The sequence below is a fragment of the Podarcis tiliguerta genome, assembly GCF_965153285.1.
Source record: "Podarcis tiliguerta genome assembly, chromosome: 4".
NCBI classification, from domain to species: Eukaryota; Metazoa; Chordata; class Lepidosauria; order Squamata; family Lacertidae; genus Podarcis; species Podarcis tiliguerta.
This window is the reverse complement of record NC_139537.1, coordinates 74,232,001-74,253,633: the sequence shown is the minus strand read 5'-3', so window position 1 is coordinate 74,253,633 and position 21,633 is coordinate 74,232,001. Positions and strand designations below refer to the sequence as shown.

At 43.7% G+C, this 21,633-nt stretch overlaps 1 protein-coding gene across 5 annotated transcripts in view; it reads right to left on the bottom strand.

Moving 5' to 3' along the window:
- The window catches only part of NCK2 (NCK adaptor protein 2), a 73,030-nt gene extending 51,802 nt beyond the window's left edge, over positions 1-21,228 (bottom strand). For 2 of the 5 annotated variants that reach the window (XM_083438008.1, XM_083438007.1), the window contains exon 1: positions 20,526-20,925. The gene's annotated coding sequence lies outside the window, so the exon portion shown is untranslated. Of the gene's footprint in view, positions 1-20,039; positions 20,148-20,525 lie in introns of those variants that run through there. The other 3 variants (XM_083438005.1, XM_083438009.1, XM_083438006.1) reach the window with 3 other exon arrangements.
- Between the last annotated feature and the right edge of the window lie 405 nt (positions 21,229-21,633).

The window sequence follows — 21,633 nt, the reverse complement described above, 5'->3', positions numbered from 1 at the left end:
ATGCGAACGGGATCCGCATCCTGAAGCGAACGCAACCCGCGCCTGCGTGAGTCGCGATTTGCCGCTTCGGCACACAACGTCATTTTGAGCGTCTGCACATGCGGTGAAACCCGGAAGTAACATGCTTCGTTACTTCTGGGTCGCCGTGGAGCACAAGCCGAAAATGCTCAACCGGTAACTACTTCAACCCAAGGTATGACTGTACAGTGGTACCTCGTTTTTCAAACATAATCCGTTCCGGAAGTCCGTTCGAGTTCCGAAACGTTCGAAAAATGAAAACCGAAAGCGGAAGCCTCAAAACGGAAAACTCAGAACGGAAGCCACGTTTCCTGTTCGAGATCTGAGGTGCGTTCGAAAACCGAGGCATTTACATCTAGGTTTTCAGAGTCCAAGTTCTGAAACGTCTGACTTCAAAGGTGTTCGATAACCGAGGTACCACTGTATGTACATATAAATATGCAAGATCTCCCTCCTGAAAACTAAACCCACTAAAGGACCGCTACGGAATTAACAATCTTCTCAAATATTACTCGTTGAAAATATAAAAATGGGGTTGTCTTCAAAGAAGGTTGCAGGTTTGATCCCCACGTGGGATAACTGAATCTTCCTGCACTGCAGCGGGGTGGGCTAAGATGATCCTCAGGGTCCTTTCCAACCCTACGATTCTATGATTCAAACCATGCTCACAGAGGGGGTGGCAGCCCTTAAAAATCACTCCTGAGGCTCAGAAGGAATTTCCTAAAAAGGCTGTTTCTTGCTAAACTGAAGCAGGGGGAATCACTAACCTCAACACACTATAGATCCAACTAAGTGAATGTACATAATCAGAACATTAATTCTTTAGGATCCTATGCACAGAGATCCTATGTTACCTTCACTAAGTTACCGCTGTCTTTCAAACTAATGTTATTATTGTGTTATAGATCAGTTTTCACTTAAGGAAAGTCAAGTCTATGAGAAAGCCTTCACCCACCACCACTACTATTCATTTCTGCATAGCAGTTCCGACCCCCACCCCACAAAAACCGAATCCTCAGGCAGAATTCCTGTGTCTCAGACTTGCCTTGCCCTCCCAGAGCAAAATAATCATGATGATATAAAAAGCTCAGAAAAAGGCAAATTGTTTTGAATATTTTATTAAAAAACAGCTTATAAATCACCCCCTGAATCTAAAGAGACAGCAACATTCTGAGATTAATTAAAGCGTTATAGAATGAAATCTTATCTGACTCTGGAGTCAGCATACGTCCTAGGTGTTTTATCTTCTTAAAATTCCATTACATGTTTTGCTTTTATTGTGATATGCGATAATACCAAATTCCTAGCAAGCAGAATAGTAGCCCAGGGGCATAGCAGAAATGAACGAACACCAGACACTAAATTCTGCATCTAACCAACCCCTACGCAACAGCCCCAGGATTTAGGCGGCTGTGCTGAGCAGTATAGTTACTTCTGAAAGCAATAACCCTAAATCTCTTTCTACCCCAGTAACCTAAAGGTAAAGGTACCCCTGACCATTAGGTTCAGTTGCGGACGACTCTGGGGTAGTGGCGCTCATCTCGTTCTATAGGCCGAGGAAGCCAGCGTTTGTCCACAGACAGCTTCCAGGTCATGTGGCCAGCATGACTAAGCTGCTTTTGGCGAACCAGAGCAACCCACGGAAATGCCGTTTACCTTCCCACCAGAGCGGTACCTATTTATCTACTTGCACTTTGATGTGCTTTCGAACTGCTAGGTGGGCAGGAGCTGGGACCGAGCAATGGGAGCTCACCTCGCTGCGAGGATTCGAACAGCCAACCTTCTGATCGGCAAACCCTAGGCTCTGTGGTTTAGACCACAGCGCCACCCGCGTCCCTACCCCAGCAGCCTAGTAACTCACAAACACACAACATGACTTGCTGGGGAGGGGGAATTTGCAAAAAGGCATCATGATATGTCGTGCTGACCAAGCATAAAGAGACCTTTGGTTAAACCAGGCAAACTATCGTTCCATTTCATTTGCTTGTTTAGTTATAATATGACAACAGTGAACATCAAGATACCAGAATGCAATCCGGAAAACAATGTGTGCTTCAAGTTCAAAACCCACACCAGTTTTACAAGGCAGGGAGAGCAAATGCAATGGGCAGAATTCAGTCCCACTGGTGGAAGCCTGAGCTTTCCCACTGAAATTGGCTTGGGGTGTGGGATGCGCTATGAGAAACACCGGAACAGTGCATGGGGCAGGATGACCGTGCCATCTGGGAAACTGAAGAGGTTGAACCAACGTATGTATTCATTGAAGCCAGAAATACCAGATTGAAAATTATACACATGCTCAAGATTCCACTCTAAATATGTGGTTCAAATCTCAAGGGATGGACCACAGAGCAGTGGTAGAGCACATGCTGCGCATCAGTTTTCTCAAACGGTCAAATCCTTGGTGTCTCCAGTTTTGTTTTTGTTTTTTAAAGCATCAAGTAGCAAGTAACACAAAAGATTCCTGCACAAGATCCTGCCATGCCACTTCCAGTTGGAAGAGACGTTATTGGCTGATATGGCCAAATTGTCTGGCCTAGTATTAAGGAGTTTGCGGCATGTGTTCTCACTGTAATGGTCCATATGAAGTTCAAACCCTTGCTCTGTGCTCAAGTTGGGAGGAGTGGTTTTTGTTTTTAACGAAATAGAATGTTTTCCTGAGGTAAAACCCTTCAAATGCTTTGCCAAAAAATATTAGACATTACCAGAATAGAGATGATAATGGCAATAGGGGACTGCTGTTTTCAGTGGCAGCCATGAGGCTCATATAACAACGGGTTAGGCCCTTACACATAAACTTTCTGCAGCCCTATGAACTGAAAGTGAAAAGGACTAGCTTAGCTTGTACCAACACATACACGGGGGGTAAGAACCCCTGTGGGCCAATCTTGGCTTGCCAAGGGGTCCTGTTGGCCAATGAGGCCATCTTCTCCAAACAATGTCCACCTGCCCATCAAGTGACATCACTTGCGACGTCAGCCAATAGCAGGGGGTGGGGTTAAGCCCAGAGTTGACTGCTTGCCTATTCTCAGCAGGGAGCAAAGGCACACAACCATATCTGCAGGATTTAAGGTGATGAGCAGGGACTTAAATCCTCTTTAGTTTGGCAGAACTTCATGCAAACCCCTTCATGATTAAGGAAACATTTTGCATGAAATCCCCTGCTAAAATGAAGGGGGTGACACTGCCTTTAAGAAGGACCTCGCAAACTGCATTGAAGTCCATGGCCTGACATACATGAACGGTTCAAAAAGAAGCTGTAAAGATTAAATGGGAGCACATAGCCAGCATCGTACATTTCACTGGTGAGAGAAGTTGTGTCAGCTGTAAGGAACTTAAAAAGCAGCTACTCCTTAGTGCATATACAGATGAAGGGAGCCAATACTATGGTCAGCCATCCTAGTTCAATCTGTTCCCACAAGAAATCCTCCATTTAATGGACTGTGAAAGTGAACGTTATGAAGATGAAATATTGACATAGCTTTAAAGGAATTTGGATTTCTATAGATTCTTCCTGGGATAGAAGGGTAAATGCTGGATGCCATACATCTCTAAGTTCCCTGATCCTTCCAAGCATTTCTGGAATCCATATTTACTCACATCAACATGGGAGGAGAGGATTTCTTGTTCCTGATTTTAACCAACCAAAACAAGTGGCTTAGCATCTGCATTTTTATCCCCAAGGCCTATCAGGTGAAACAATCATTTTATCTTCTTCTCAGCTAAGCAGGCTTGTTAAAATATTCGTTTCTTCCCAGTATCTGTCATTTCGGAGCAGCTTTGTTACTCCCGCAGAAAAAGACTGCACAAAATGCACACTGAAAAATAGTTTACGAATTGAGACCAAAGAGAAATGAGGTTTAAATATGAAAGACAATGACATACTAAGAAATTAAAAGGCAAAACAAGCCCCACAAACAGCTGGAGCAACGGTGTACTGACAATTTACTGTAAATAGATCACAGCTCTGTTACTGAGTGGGGGAAGGGAAGAGAGAAACAAAAAGGTGGAAGCAGCATTTGTTTTGATGTAAAGGATGAAAAAAGTCATTAAAATATTTATAGTATAACCTGAACACTGTGGAGTGGAACTCACCACCCAGAGAGTAACCTATGCACTACTGAAAGCTCTTAGCCGCAGTATCTATCATTCTCAATTCACTGCCTAATTGGAACACAATCTCCTTGCTTGTCTAAATTTAGGAACAACTTTCACAATACTTTTTTTTTGGAGGGGAGGGGCAAAACGAATTCGCACTAAACACCTACCTTGTGGCAGGCCTTTTCAGTATTATTGGAAAATCCCCTCCAGTTTTGATCTGCAATGTATTTGCCCAACCTATTTTAAACAAGTACGCAATTCCAATAATGTGGCATTTATACAGGGCCGTCACTGTACACAGATGTGAACCGTACAAAGTAAATATCAAACATGCATAAAATGATACCAAGTGATATCAAGTTTCATTATTTACGTGGACATTTTGCACTGGCAAATAGCAGAAGAAGGCCATGGTGGTTCAAAACCCAAGTTAAATAAAGCACCTTGGGATGGGGAACTTTAATTAATCCACTGGTAAATACAAATACAAGGGACCGATTTTTTGATATATTTTTTAAAAAGTATGTTAAGAGCCTAGGTACGCGGGTGGCGCTGTGGGTTAAAGCCTCAGCACCTAGGACTTGCCGATCGAAAGGTCGGCGGTTTGAATCCCCGCGGCGGGGTGCGCTCCCGCTGTTCGGTCCCAGCGCCTGCCAACCTAGCAGTTCGAAAGCACCCTCGGGTGCAAGTAGATAAATAGGGACCACTTACCAGCGGAAAGGTAAACGGCGTTCCGTGTGCTGCGCTGGCTCGCCAGATGCAGCTTGTCAGGCTGGCCACGTGACCCGGAAGTGTCTGCGGACAACGCTGGCTCCGGGCCTTTAGAGTGAGATGAGCGCACAACCCTAGAGTCTGGCAAGACTGGCCCGTACGGGCAGGAGTACCTTTACCTTTTACCTTTATGTTAAGAGCCTACCTTATTAATCAATTTTCATGCATACTTAAACACTGGGCAAAAAGAAGCAGCATTTCTCTGTGCTGGAGGTACATGTTTTAACAGTGGCTGAGGTTTTACACGGAAAATATATATACAAAATTCAATTTTAAATTCATTTTTCAAGAAATAAAGAATTTGGGGGTGGGGGAACAGGGACTGAGATGAAACCTCTTATCGGCACAGTAATTTATACTTTTATTCCCAAGGCAGGCAAGGGATTCATGATGAAGTGAAACAATCCTTGGTCAACTTAATATTTTCTACATGACAAAGATCAATAAGTGGCAATCAAATTACATACCATTAGTTAGGGCTTCAAAATGGAAATTTTCTACAGACAGGAATTTCACAAAGAGAGCCCTCATCATGAAGTGCACACATTTGACGGCATCTAAATGACAGGCATCAAGGAATCCTGAAGAGAGATCTGCTGTAGCAGAGCTCTTCAGATTTGACACTCGAGTGCTCATACTACTCCGATCAGCACAGTAAATTAATGTAACAAGGCCTCAGGTTATTGAAAAGATTCAGTTTCAATTACTAACTTGGTTCTTTAGTCTCATCATTCAGGTCAGGTGATCCTCCAACTTCAGCATAACTTTGGGACTAACACGCATATTACAGATGCAAAGGCGATGGCCCCCCAAAAAAGCCAGCCCTCAGGTAAATTATCTGCACTCCAGCCAAAAGGCACCAACTTGCTAATCGGACAAATCTCCATTATATGTATTTCTTTAAAAAGTATAATAATAAACCACACATCATCTAAATATAGATTTCAGGGTGGTATATAAAGAAATTTAAAGTTACAAAAACCATTAACCCACAAACCACCAATGCAATAAAACTAAGCAAAATAAAACCACTCAAAACTCTGCTGTTGCTTGTGGTAGCATGCCACTAAAAATAGGTTTTGTATCCCCCCCCCCCATTCTATGTTGCTGTCTTGGTGTTTAAGAGCACTACACCAAAAAGAGCAAACCTAAAACTTCAGTATGTGAAGTTTGGGGAAGTCAAGGGCACAGCCACTGTTTAAAAAGGGAAGAGCTAAGATTGCTAACAGCTTTCTCTCCTTCCCGCCATCTTCTCCCAATCATATACACACACATTTCCCCAATGAATAGTATAAAAATAGAAGGAAATTTTCTTATCTTTGCTGCAGAACGCAGCTGTTTTGCTCCATATGGTAAGGCGGACAGTCACACCTAAAGATAATCTCTGCGTTGCTCACTATTTGTTGTGAACCAAAATAATTGATCATTTGCATTTGTTCCTTCTCTAGATCATTTGTCAAAGGACAAATTCCAAGTATCTCTCTATCCCATCCTGAATATGTGGGATTGCCAAATTTTATAAGTAATATTTGTTAAGTGACAAACTGGCACAATCTACTTGCACGTTAAAGAAGTCCAAATTGATTTTGGTGGATGATGGGAGAAAAAGGAAGGAAGGAAGGAAGGAAGGAAGGAAGGAAGGAAGAAGAAGAGTTTGGATTTGATATCCTGCTTTATCTCTACCTGAAGGTGTCTCAAAGCGGCTAACATTCTCCTTTCACTTCCTCCCCCACAACAAACACTCTATGAGTTGAGTGGGGCTGAGAGACTTCATAGAAGTGTGACTAGCCCAAGGTGCTAGATGGGAAAATGGAAGATAGAATCACATCTTAATAGTAGAAATGTAAAAATCTCCAGAAACATTTAAAGCTGTGGAGAAAAACTTGTTTTCCCATATTTCCCCACCACATTTCATTGGGAGGGAGGACACACACAAAATGGGTAGTGGGGGAGATATGTGCAATATTTACTTCCTTATCCAAACGAAACTTTATTAGTTGCTCGAACAAATGAAATGCATCACTTTTAACTTAATTAAAATATAAAATGGTACCATTTGGCCTATTTAAAACCATAAATGACTTTGTTTCGTACCAACAAACTTGTGAATATACCCAGTTGTGCTCCACTTCCTTGTACAAGTCACCCAAATGGTTGATTTTTTTCCTCTGAGGTTTTGCCACCCATGAGGAGAATTTCTGCAGTTTCTGCCCTGCTTTCTTCTGACCTTTTTATTACCCAGCAAGGCAGGGCAATAACCTGATTGACTCCCAATGTGTAGGAGGGTGATTAGGAGACATGGAAAAGGTTAACCAGGAAGAGGTAGGTCAACAGGAAAGCCGAAGCAGGCTATTTGCTTCCAGCATCTCCAAACTAGATCAAAAGTCACTAGAAAAAGGCAAGAGGCACTTCATGTGTGATGACGGCTTTTTATACTCCTGTCAGGAAGAGGGCAGGGCCCTTTAGGTACAGAAATGCATCTTTGACTAGTTAGCTGTATGCCAGGATTGTGATTCTCTAATGCCACGGAGTATTTTACATTTTTTAAAGTGTTTAAAAACATTGTACTCATTCTAAAAATATATATTTCAAAAGGTTTTTAAGTGTTCCCCCAAACTTCCAATTTTTCAAATAATTCTGAGAAGAAACACAAATGAGTAAGGACCATTTCCCTCCTTGAATGTTCCCAGAGTTTATTTCCCAGGATTTCATATCTCTACTCAACAGATGTGCAATAAGTTTGGTTTTTGTTTTTAAAAAGCAAATTGACTAAACAGTCAACTTAAGACCCCTTCAATGGCTAAAGTATCCGACCCTTACTGCTTGTGATACTGTTCGAGAATAGAGTTTTGTCCTTCGCTTAATTAAAAGTAACACATTTCAGAGGCCTATACGCACTTTAAGCAGGATAAACTTTTCCCCACAGCTGAAGACTTTGGTTATTGACTTCTGCTGTTTATCCTTGGACATTTGCCAGGGAAATGTTTTGACTGTAGTTAGGAGAAATGATACATCGCTACATTTCAACAACAGCAGCATAGAGGAATGTGGCTTTTGGTGTATTATTAAACTCGTCGCTGTTAGCTATACACGAAAATGTATTGCTTCACAAAATACCCATTGCTGTAATTTGGCCATTTCACACACCGGCGATTAATCTCAACAGAATACATTCTAGAGGTCTAAACACAATATTGCAGCGGTTCTCAACCTGTGGGTCCCCAGATGCTGTTGGACTACAACTCCCATCATCCCTGAGCTCTGGCCTTGCTAGCTAGGGGTGATGGGAGTTGTAGTTCAACAACATATGGGGACCCACAGGTTGAGAACCGCTGCAATATTGGAACTGGGGTGGGTGGGTGGGAATAGACATGCCACTAGAACTTAAATCCCCTCTGTCGTAAGCTAGTTTAGTCAACTACTGACTTTTCATGAAATTGTTCATGGCATGAGAGCAGGAGGTCTGAAGACCCAGCAAAGGTCCAGGGCAGACCAATAGCCTTGTATACTTTCTGTCACTTCCTCCTGTCTCTGAGCCACTGCTGAGTCACTGTCTGAGAGCCAACCTAAAGGCTTGCTTTTAGGTCCACCGTGACCTTTGCTCTTGATGCCCAAAGGCAAAGGGGGAGAATCAGAGGATCTAAGCAGGGCTCAAAATTATTGTGGGACCAGGCAACAGGTCCTCCTGCAAATACACCTTGGAAGTCGAACGGAATCCGTTCCGGAACTTCGCTCAACTTCCAAAACGTTCGGAAACCAAAGTTCCAGCAGGAAGCCCTTGCAGCCAACCAGAAGCTGCGGAAGCCCCGTCGGACGTTTGGCTTCCAAAAACAGTTCACAAACCCGAACAGTTTGCGGCGTTCGGGAGCCAAAACGTTCGATAACTAAACTGTTCGGAAACCAAGGTACGACGGCAGTTTAAGGTTGCAGCGTGAATATAAAATCTAGGGGAACCTGAAAACCTCACTGTGTGACGGGTCAGCAACGCAATGCAAGTATGTACACATGGCAATAAAGACTGTCTGCCTTATACTACAATCTTTCACATTTTACATTAGCACTTATACAGCATATCTAACAGCATATGCAAACACAGTATTCTGATGTCCATTCGCACAGACTAGAAACAGCATCGGGTGCTGCTTCCCTTTGGTGCAATTCCACACATGGGTGAGGGCTGTAGTTGAATGATTTAATCAGGCGGGGAGGGGGAGAAAAGAAGCACTCTTGGTTCTTCGTATGCAACCAGCAGTCTTTCTTCCAGTAAGGGGTCCAGACTTATGGCTACATGGGAAAGAAGTCTCAAACCGTTTCAGATTCAGGATCCACTTTTAACCCCTAAATTGCAGCACCAAGCCCATTTAGCTCTTGCTGTATATACAGTGGTGCCTCAGGTTACATACGCTTCAGGTTACATATGCTTCAGGTTACAGACTCCGCTAACCCAGAAATATTACCTCAGGTTAAGAACTTTGCTTCAGGATGAGAACAGAAATTGTGCTCCGGCGGCACGGCGGCAGCAGGAGGCCCCATTAGCTAAAGTGGTGCTTCAGGTTAAGAACAGACCTCCAGAACGAATTAAGTACTTAACCCGAGGTACCACTGTATTGTTCTATGCATGTATTACCCTCTTTCTCCTTCCCTTAAAATGGGATGACAACGGTAGTGGCAAAACAACCACTGAGGGGGCTAACTCAACCTTCAAGACAATGTACACCTTCAAGCAGCTTTATGAAGGTTGTGTTCAGATGGTACTTTTTATTAACCAAAGCTCTGCCAGTCATTCATTCATTTGAAGGAGCATTCTTCTATTAAAGAACTAGTCCAGGCACAAATCACAGCACCCCACAGGATTTCTTGGGAGCTGTTTGCAGGTACTTGGACTTGTTCTGCCTAGTCTTGTCTTAAAGGGCTGTGCAAAAAAGCACCCACAAAGAGAAGTAAGCCGTAAAAACAGCAGTAAGATTAAGCTATCTGCCAGGAACATATTGTAACTTGGGAAGGTGACAATCCAAGTTGCACTTCCGTATAAAAATAAAGGCAGTTCCTAAAATAGGTGTGCTTTGGGAAATAGTTGCAGCAACGGTGCAGATCTGAGGAGGAAATAATAGAAAGGATAAATTGCAGCTTTTAAGCAGAAAACAAAAACAAAACATAAGGAAAAATAAATGAATGCAGAAAAACGTCTGCTTAGAAATTATTCCTACATTTCTCCCTAGATCAGTGGTTCCCAATCTTTATGAGTACAAAGACCCCTTTCTCACCTCAAAAATGTTTTGTGAACCCCCACACGCTAAGTGTTGCAATTTCAGACTCTGTTGAGAAAATACATAACAACAATAAACATGCAAGGATCTGTGTTACAGAAAACGCTCTGTCTGTCTCTCAGTCTAGATTTTAAGGAAGCAGAGGAAATGTAAATAAAATAAAATAAAGGTGTTCCTCAGGAAGGTTATAAGCACTATCAGCAGTAGGATCCCCCAGAAATAAAAATTCCTGATATTTAAAATTGTACTTTAAATATTCAGGCTTGAAGTAGAGTTCGGTGTAACTCCCCAGTTCAGTGAATGCTGGTCTGATCAATTATCTAATGAAAGAGAATTCTTCTAACTTACCCTAATAATTCTGTTGCAATAAAGACTGCCTTATTTTGAGCCGCTTTTTCTCAAAACCCCAACCCATCAGAAGGGTCTTCCACACTAAACCCAATCTTCTCTGTGACATATAGACTATTTTTCATCTTGAATAATTCTTCTCTCTGCTCAACATTTTATAAGGAGCAAAGCTTTTCAGAAGGATTCTATCTGACACACACACATATCATCACTAGGAATTTGCATGAGTGCTAACAGTTTATACTTAAAATAAAAAAAATACACTGGTTGGTCTAAATAAGGGATCATTTGAGGTATGTCTATGAATGCTATATTAGTAGCACCTGAGTCCACTTGCTTTTATTGTGCTTACATAGAGGAATATTATACTTGTATTAGTCCATAGCAGCAACTCCCATTTTAAAAAGCATGGAAGTGCCCTTCAGCTGACATATCATCAAACTTTTCTATTTTTCTCTAATTTTATAGATAGTTCACTGAAGAACCTATCATTCCATCAGCAAATCAGGCTCATTGGATTGGCTTTGGACTAGGCTAGCCACCAATCACTCAAAGTGGGGCGACCAATTTCCCCAATCCCCCCCTACCTACGAGAGCACCTTACAATATCCCATACTGGTGCAACTTTCAGGAGGTGCAAGGAGCAGTGAAAACCAGGGGCCCAGTCTTGCATGAGTGTTTCCCACTAGCACAAAGCAGCTATTGTGTACGTTTGTGCACCTTCTATTTTACCTTCTGATAAAAACAAGACTTGATCAGGAAATCTCTCAAACTTTCCCATCCATTTCAACTTTGGGGTTAAGATTTCCAAAGTGTATTTAAGATGGAGGCATTTGAACTGATTATAAAGCCAATAGACATGATTACATCCCCCCCCCCCATCTCCTCCAAACATAGTAAGTGTAGGTGGTGAAGAGAACAAAATGCTCAGCTGTCAGGCTAGAACACAGTCTTCTCTAACTTCTAATTCTGGATCATTTCCTGGCTAACTATGAAGATGATTCTCTACTAATCAACTGCAAAGTATCAACTGTTAACAGTACCACAGATTAACTTGAGAGTTCACTGGGTTTTTAACTGGTAATTAGTGTGTTAATGGTACTGAAAAGTACCTTATTTTACTTTCATTTGACATTTCAGCCTATAGATTTATACCTGCTGATATAAATTTATCAACACTCTTACGAATATATACAGAAAAACACTCTTGGGATCCTTGCTTAGCCATACTTAACAACAGTAAACTTTCGGGCAGTAATTCATCAACAGACTAAAATACTCCTCGAAAGTTAATACAGTTGTACATTGGAAGTTGAACGGAATCCATTCTGGAAGTCCGTTCAACTTCCGAAGAGGTTCAGAAACCAAAGTGGAGCTTCTGATTGGCTGCAGGAAGCTCCTGCAGCCAATCGGAAGCCCCGTTGGCTGTTTGGCTTCCAAAAAAAGTTCAAAAAGCGGAACAGTCACTTCTGGGTTTCGATCGTTCGGGAACCCATTTGTTCAGGAGCCAAGGCATTTGAAATCCAAGGTACAACTGTACTGACATTAACCATAACAACCTACAAGTAAATGAATTAGTTAAAATTTCAGAACCACTTAAAACAGTATTTTATAGACCACCAGATACAGTACCTAAATACCACAAAAATGTACTGGGTACTCACAACCATGAAGGAATTATTCAGGGGGGGGGGATATTGTTACTAACAGAATCAGACAAATTCTTAGTTAGCAATATGCAAAGCTACAAATTTATTCTAGCACGCTGTTTTATTCAGTTATGCATACGTTTTGCTTCCCTGATTGCTTCGAGCTTATGTTGGTTGATTGGCTGTTCCCATGCGTCATATTAAACTGTACATAATGTTTGATGTTCTGAGGATAAATGGGCGGAGGCAAGCGGGGGGAAGAAGAACCAGGGGTGCTGTCTTATTGTGAGAAAATAAAGGTCCCTGCGGAAAGGTGGGACAGAAATGTAATAAACTCGTCACTGGAGAAACAGTACCCTTTGTTTCAACAATACTGAACGGAAAATGCATCCAAATGAATTGGGGACATTTTAGGATTACCGGGTCTTCTGCAAGAGGCAGAACCCATGCATTTGGAAGAATTAAGCAAGGTTTGAGCTAACCGACCCAGTGCTCACGTTTCTTCTCTGCTCTCACTTGGTATGGGAAGAGGATACAGCAAAGTTATTCGCTGAGAAAAGCAGCGGGAGGTGGGCTGGAACCACATTCAATCTACTTAGAGGCATCACCTTTGGATAAAGACCAGAAAGTCTCAGCGTGTATGCATTATACGGTGGTACCTCGGTTCTCGAACGTCTCTGTTGACGAACGTTTCGGAACCCAAATGCCAAAAACCCGGAAGTAAATGCTTCTATTTTCGAACACGCCTCAGAATTCAAATGGCTTCCATTGTGTGTTTTTCAATTTTCTCAACTGAATTTGCAAGCAGCCCTTTGAGCTTCGGTTTTCGGATGTTTCAGAACTCGAACGGTCTTCCGGAACGGATTACGTTCGAGAACCGAGGTACCACTGTACTACCCTTACAATTCAAATAAAAGTAGTGTTGTTAAACTGGGGGAGACTCCTTCACTGAACACGCAAACTTGAAGAGTACACTACTTTGTTTAAAGTGCCTAAGCCTTGTGAGCCATCTCTGTATAAATTTTGAGTAGGGCTTCAAAAAATCTTTGATCATCTGGGCACCTGAAAATCTGTTTTTCCCCTGTTCAGTTTTGCCTTCTAAATCCTAGCTCCAACACATAAAATTTGCAATATTTTCTAATCCTGATTTTAATGTTTTGCTCCAATTAGCTGTCTATTATTTTGATAAAAGTGGAAAATCCACTACTTTGTATCTTCCACGAGACGGCAAGATTATCGCAATGCAACACGTAAAGCATAGACTGAATCCAAAGAAAAGTTATCTGTTTAGGTTTACTGTAAAACACTAGAGAATAATGCAGTGCATGACAAGATGATTAAATGTAATTAATTAAATCGGCAAGCGAATCTGGGTGAGCAGAATACACAAAATGGATGCTCATTCCTCGGTTCATGCCTACTAACTCTGAAAGTATTCTAAGGCTGCAGTCCAAGACAACACGTACCTGGGAGTAACCTGTATACGGTTGAGGTATTTCAATAAAGACCATGGGTGCTGTAATCACTCAGATCAGGAGAGCTCAAATGCTTGACTTCTATTTATCTATATAGGGCCACATCAGGTTTACCTCTGGCTTGCGCAAACATGCATAAATTCTATCCAGGGCTTCTCAACAGTGCTATGCTGGCCTTTCAAACCCATTGTTGAAAGTATTTAAAACACTGTAGAAACTAAGGCAAACCACAACAAGTATGTTCAAAACTCATTTTGCTAGTTCAAGCAATAAATTCCTTAAATAGCATAAGCACTTATTGCAACAAGAAGTTTTGAGAAATACATTCCCACATGGAAGACTTTTGTAGACAATTCCCCCTCTCCCCGCAACATAATTGCCTCCCTAACAATGCAGGTTTTCTTTAACACGAAAACAATTTTGCCACATAATACCAAGCTTCTACCTTCAGAGGAAAAAAAAGTTTCTCTCACCAAGGGCCTGGTTCACGCAACACAGCCAGCCAAACTATGGTTTACTGGGACAAACTGAAGGTGCAGACTCCTTATACTGCTGAAATCACATCCAACACATAAACCAGAGTGCTGGATTAATGTCGCGTAATCCAGCTCTGAAGTTTGTTTCTCTCAAATCCAAAGAAGGTAACAAAAGTAAACCATGGTTTATTCCGGGCTTATTCTCATGGTTTGCAGAGAAACAAACCCAAAGTGCTGGTTTTCACGAAATACAGAACATCCTGGATTGTCTGTTCCCACTGTGGCAAAGGGAGAGGGATTCCGTGTGATTTGAGCCGTGTGCACAAGAAAGCTTGCTCATTCCTGGAATGCCATAGTTTAACTGTGGCTTACTGTTATGCGCAAACCAGGCCATAATCTGCTCATTGAAAAAAATCGCAATCTTTAAGGCAAAGAAATCTAAGCACATACACAATCACCCTTAGCAGCATTTATTTTGTTTTGAGAACATAGGTTGAGAGTCCTCTGTGGACATTGGTTTCCTGGAATCCTGCCCCCCACTCCAATTTACAGAAAAGCATTATAGCAAACTGCTCAAGTGAAGATGCAAACTGTTTAGAAATTAACTACACAGTAGAAATAATGTCATGTGAAGCAACACCTTAAGATTCAAAAGTTTCAGCTCTAGCTAGGTCAGTAGCATAGCGTTCTTGCTTTATTTCCATTCATTTTTTATTATTTATACTTCTGTTAATTTTGTATTCATTTCTTGTTTTACAGAACGTTTTCCCCATCCCATCCATCACCTATTTACTAGCATTTTTCAATACTATTCATTATTCTTAGCAGTAATTTGCATTATTCTTGGCACTATTCTCCATCGCCAAGCTTCAAACCATTATTTACCAGTTCCAAATTGTTGTCCGATTATCCTTAAAAATTATCTCCTTTTCAATCTTCCGCTCATGAAGATGCTCACCAGCCCATGCCACATTAAAACCATCAAATAGTACTATTACTACAATTCATTGCCCTTTAATAACAATCAATACCAAAGAGTGTCTTAAGTGCTAGATGGAGAACAAAGAAATACTATGGTACCTGCTCAAATGGCTTATAATGAATTCCATATTGTTTTGAGTAAAGTAGCTATTATTTTACAGTCACCCGTCCTAAATATAATTTACTTGTAAGTCCTACTGATTTCAAGTAAGCGTGCATGGGGTTGCACTTGTAATATAAAAAAGGTATACTGCTGGAAGAAATGATTTCCCTTCTACAAAAACCTGCGCTAGATTGTTAGCTTAATAAATCATTGAGCAAAAGTAGCCTAGGACAATGTCTTGCAAAGCATTACCTAATGTTCGGTAACCAACTAGAGGCTATATATATAAAACAGCATTTCAACGGATCATTGAGAACTAATGAATTTAAGTGAGTTAACAGAAACAAATTTGGAAAAGAAACCATGCTTCAAAACAACATAATGAAGCAACTTTTAATAGTTGTTTTCAAATCAGTTGATGAATCCCGATATACAGGCCATAACTTTTTCTTTTTTAAAAAATGCATTCGTTCCACGCAACGGAGAATACAAAATACAACCAACATCACATACCAATATGCATCTGAAGTTCATATATAGCTACAAGGTGTTAAAGAAGTCCCTCAAAATCAATGTAGTTATTCCAGAGTACACAATCTGGTTACCTGCTGTTGAGTGCCTTAGCCCCTTAGCCCCTAATCCTATACACCTGCACTTGTTATAGGAAGCCTGTGAAATGGGTTTTAATGAAGTGTTGCACCGCTGCAGCCATATGCCCCTTCCGAGTGAAGTACAGTGGTACCTCGGGATGCGAACGGGATATGTTCCAGAGCCCCATTCGCATCCTGAATGGAACATAAGACGCGTCTGCACGTGCGCGGGTCACGTTTTGCTGCTTCCACGCATGCGCATGATGTCATTTTGAGTGTCTGCGCATACGTGAGCAGTGAAACCCGGAAGTAACGCGCTCCATTTCTTCTGGGTTGCCACGGAGCGCAACCCGAAAGCGCTCAACCTGAAGCACATTCAACCCGAGGCATGACTGTATTCCAAGTAACACACCAAATTCCTTAAAAAGTGTTTTTAGTTAGAACATATCCCTAAAAACTCAAACGAAACACCCAAGTGAACTGATCTATGCTTTATAAAAGCTACATTAGGTAAAGGTAAAGGTACCCCTGCCCGTACGGGCCAGTCTTGACAGACTCTAGGGTTGTGCGCCCATCTCACTCAAAGAGGCCGGGGGCCAGCGCTGTCCGGAGACACTTCCGGGTCACGCGGCCAGCGTGACATCGCTGCTCTGGCGAGCCAGAGCCGCACACGGAAACGCTGTTTACCTTCCCGCTAGTAAGCGGTCCCTATTTATCTACTTGCACCCGGGAGTGCTTTCGAACTGCTAGGTTGGCAGGCGCTGGGACCGAACAACGGGAGCGCACCCCGCCGCAGGGATTCGAACCGCTGACCTTTCGATCGGCAAGCCCTAGGCGCTGAGGCTTTTACCCACAGCGCCACCTGCGTCCCTAAAAGCTACATTAAACAGACTCAAAATAATACATGTCACTGAACATATGCCCTTATTTACTAAACTAGCGAAATCATATCCGAGGAGAGCAAAGAGAGGAGAGTTCCTTTCCTCCAAAATCCACAATGACCATTGGATGACATCCTCACTCATCACACCACACCCACTCCTAAAGCAGAACAGCTGTCCTTGACCTCACTTCCAACAACAGTGTTCTGCACAGTTCTTAATAAATGTTCATTACGGCAGGTAGAATATGTATGAGAAGGGCCAGGTAAGTTACCTGCTACGAGGTACATATTTTTAGGACTGCTTGGCACAACCCAGTCCTCAAAATGTAGGCCCTTTGCTTTCGTATAAAAGGACAGCCCCCATTCTCCTACATGGAAGTAAGTAAAAAGACATAATCGGTACAAATCGGTGGCAAACACCCTCTGGTTACTCCTGGTATAGGGAGGTATTAAACCAATTCTGGATAGGGCAGTGAAGAACCAAATATTGGGGGGGGGGGAGAGAGAGAGACACTCCTGAAAACATAAAGCAGTGGCCAGATGTGCCTTTTACCAGTGCAGGCCTGTACATCAGCCCTATCTCAGTTACCCATGAATCAGCTCCTCCAAGGTGGGACTACCTGTGTTGCAGGACTGTCTGGGAGATTTGGAAACTCGGGTCAATATAAAATGTAGGCATCCAGATGCTAGTGGGGGCCATCTGAATGTGTGACACTTGTGTTTGCCGCCTCTCTAATAAGCAATGCAACTGATGCAAACTGTCTTCAGCTCAAAGGCCGCATTCAAAGCTCACTAACCCTCCAAACAGCCACACGCCAGGGGTGATCATGGCCAAAATGGCCGGCAAAACATGCACCTTATGTATCATACATGCAGGTACACTAATACAAGGTTTAAACATCTCAGCCTAGCACTGTAATGGGATAGTCTCCTGACGGAGAAGAGAGCAGCTGGGAGATCACTAAAAAAGACTTTGTGGACATCATAGAGACCACAGGTTTACTGCTATGTTTCCGGGCCCAACGTGGTCATGTGAACCTTTAAATCAATTTGGAAATAGGTTAGCTTGCACATACACCAATATCAAAAGTCTTGCTGATGTAGATTGGCATGCATAAGAGACAGGGCCTTCTCAGTGATGGCTCCAGAGTTATGGGGCTCCTTTCTGGTTATGCCTGGCTCCTTTTAACTACAGGCCTTTAAGTGGGGCTTGCAAACTTATTTTCACTGCTGCCTTTTCTCAAGTGTGCAAATGATGTGCATGCCTCAGAAAACAATTTTCTCCTAATAATCATACCCTATTTGATGTGTCTCAATTTATCTTGTACCTTTTTATATACGATGCTTGGAGTCTAAAAAGTGATTTATAAATACAGTACTTTGAATGAATGCAAAAAATAATCAATAGCAAATCACACTTATCTGCTGACATAATTTATCTTCTGAACATACCACCATAAAGTAAATGAAATTTACAACGGCAGATTTTTTTTTTTTAATCCAAGATTCCAGAGTTCTATTGCTAATAGTAAAAACCATCAAGGCTGATTTAGATACCAACTCTTTACCCTTAAGTTCCCTATAGAGCATCAAAGCTATTTTCACATAAGTGAAGGTAAACAGAGTCGGCTATTTATGTGAAGATGACTAAGCAGTGTGCACTCTTTTATGCTTTATTATTTACACACATATTAACTACTCCAATATCCAGTTAGATAATGATCATTTAAGTCACATGAATATATCCCAAGGTCCCCTGTTTTCTAGAGAAGTAGTAAATCATCTTCTCTATGTTGGACAGAGGCACTGTGGGGAAAACCAAAGCAGAACTATTCCAGTAATGTCCATATTAAGGAGTACAGTATGGTAATAATTTATTCCAAGCAAATTCTGCGGTCTTCCTCACTTTAATTCCTTGTGTAGCAAATCCGAAACACTTTCAATGATTTCAAGAAATCCAACTTGAGAGAAGGGCCATTTATGAAACACCTTTGAGGTGCTTCAACGTTAGGGAAAGTAGCTGTTAAAATATTATAAACCCTCCTGAAAGCTAAAATTTGAATATTCAGCTCTGCCCATCCCTGATACATATCCACAGGCAAAACCTAGATTGAGCCAAACTTCCAACAATGCAAACTGATGCCTGCACCTCTCAATCCATGTTTTGAGAGGGTGCTATTGCCCAAGACTGTGCATACACCTAAATATGTGAATGTAGCAAACATGTATATCATACAGGTGTACTTGTCAGGGATTGGCTGCAGCTTCCTGCAGAGTGTACCTGAGCTTGCCTCTGCACAAAAATCTGAAATGGCGCTAAGTAAAAGCTAACAAAGAATACAGATTTCCGTGTTTTAAGATGATCCATCAATTGTAACATGGAAGAAGATAGTAGTAAGCATTACACCCAAAACAGCTCAGCTGAATCTACCCTACGCACAATTATAGGCCTTACTGCAAGTAGATAAGCTTCAGGACTGACCATAATCACACTAAGCGACTATCTACATACAATAATAAAAGTAGCAATAGTACTTGGCAAAAGGCAGAGGTGTCTTAATAGTGGTGCTTAAATAAAGCAGGTGGGGCTAACCTGAAGCCCTCCAGATGTTGCTGAACTAAACTCCTTTCAACCCCACCCAGCGCGACCAATAATAATAAAAAATGATGGGTGTCATAGTTTAGCGACATCTGCAGGGTCACAGGTTAGTCACCTAGATGTGAAGCTTTAGAATGCTCTGTTGCAACCACCCTATATTGTTCTTCATATACCGGGAGTAACATAACGCTCTTGAGAAATCCATCCACTTTATGCTTAAAAGCTTCCTGATACAAAAAATAATAATAATCAACTAGTATAAGCCACTGCTTCTCTCTCTTTATTCAAAAAACAGCTCCCCGTGCCCCCCCCCTTCAGCACTTCTCTAGAGCCACCACTCATGCCATATATTTAATCCCTCTGTCCCGCTCCCTCACTTCTTCCAGTCCACAAAGGAGTAAAAAAAAGAAAAAAGCTAGACCTGCCCCCCCCCCTTTTGCAAACAGCAAATGATCTCCTATGCAGACCGATGTGTGGGGAGTGAACTCCCACCTCTACTTCCAGCCTCATCGTCCCCTCCCCCCCAAAAAAACACACACACCTAGATTCCGCCCCCCCCCCAATCTCCCCGCCCCACGCAGTGCTTTGCAACACCCAGCACTTCTCCGTCTGGACCACCCCGCCTCTTCTTTCCTCCTCCTCCTCTCTGCCCCCCCCCCCGCCTGAAAACAAAACAAAACAAAACCCGAAACCTAGTCCCTTCTTTCTTTCGAGATGCCTGAGCTTGCCCCCCCCCCACCCCCATGGGTGGAAATAAAACCCCTATTCCCAAACGCACCCTTTTCCATTTCTCCCCCGGATTCCACAATAGTCGTCCATAGTTCCGAGGGCGGGGGCAGGCGAAGGCAGCTGCTTCCCCACCCCCCACCCCCGAAAAGTCCCTCCCTCTCCGTCACGACCCCTTGATTTATGTGATCTATAAATCAGAGGGGGGGGGGTTAAAAAATGTTGAATCCTTTTTTTAACCCACCCACCCCCGCCTCTCTCTTCCTCCCCCCCTCCCACCCCGCCGTCGCAAAACCCGGCGCTGGAGAGAGACCGAAGGGAGAAGAAGGGCGGAGGCAGCCCGTCCATAAGCAGGCTGCCTTCTCTCCGTGCGCCCTCCCCGCATCCCCAACGGGGCGCGCCTGCTAGGCCCCGCGGCCACGGGACGGGCGCGGAGAGCGGGTCCCCGAGGGGGCTTCAAACCCCCGAGCCCGCCCCCCTCAACTCCTCCAAGTTTATGGCGGCTGGCGATATTCTTGCTCGCTCTCTCTCGCCTTACCTGGCTTGGCGGGAGGAAGGGGAGACCCGCCGGTGGTCCGCTCCTCCGGGCGCGTCGGGGCTCCCCGGGCCAGGCGCGCGGGCGGAGGATTAATAATGGCAGGAGGAGGCGGAAAGGAGCAGCCCGCTCTCCCCGGCGGGCTCCGCTCTTTGTCTCGGCGGCGGCTGCTCCTCTTTCTCTCCCCGCTTTGACTCCGTGCGCGGCTCGCTCTGCTCGGGGACCTCCTTCTCCTTCGCCCAGCGGGCCGGGCGCTCGGGGGCCGCCGGCGTCTCCGCGCTCCCCTCCCGGGCTCCTCTCCGCCTTCCTCCCGCGGCTCGACGTGTCCAAGGCCCCAGCGCTCCTGCCGCCGCTCAGCCCAGCAGCAGCAGCAGCAGCGGGCCCCTCCCCCTCTGCCCAGGCAGGCAGCTCCCTCCCTCCTCTCCCTCTTTTCCTTTTCCTCCTCCTTCCTCCCCTGGCCGCCCCTTCCCTTCCTGCCGCCGCCGGGATCGCGTAGGGCGGGGAGGAGGAGAGCAGCCCTCCTCTCCCCTGCTTTCCTTTTCCGTCTCCTGGGAGGATCTCCTTCTCTTCCTGCTGCTGCAACAACCCCCCCCTCCCTCTTTTCTTTTTTAATTCCTGCTCTTCCTCCCCACCCCGAGCAGGGAGGGGGGGGGAACACACACGATTTTTTATTTTTGGAGCAGCCGGTGCAAGAACCGCAGCCTCTCTCTCGCTCTTCACACCTACGCGCCTCTCTAATTTGGGGAGGGACTTTTTTTTGCTTTCTTGCTCTCGGTCTGCAGCAGCATCGCGCACTCTTTCGCTTTGATTATGATGGTGATGATGATAATAGGAATAAACCCCCGAGATTCAAACTCTTTATTTCTCTCTCCGGGACTTCTGGAGAAGGGAAAGGGAGAGAGAGCGCGTAGAGGGGTGCAATGGGCGCAAAAGCGCACCGGAACCGCATAGAAAAGTAGCCCGGTCCTTGCGCGGGACTTAGGAGCCCCCTAACCCTGTGGAAATATTAGGGAGGTGGGGGGGTCACCTAACTCCGCCAGATCTGGCTGGGGGGGGACACTTTTCAGCCATCGACTTATATACACGTGTGCCTGTATTTTAATTTTTGCGC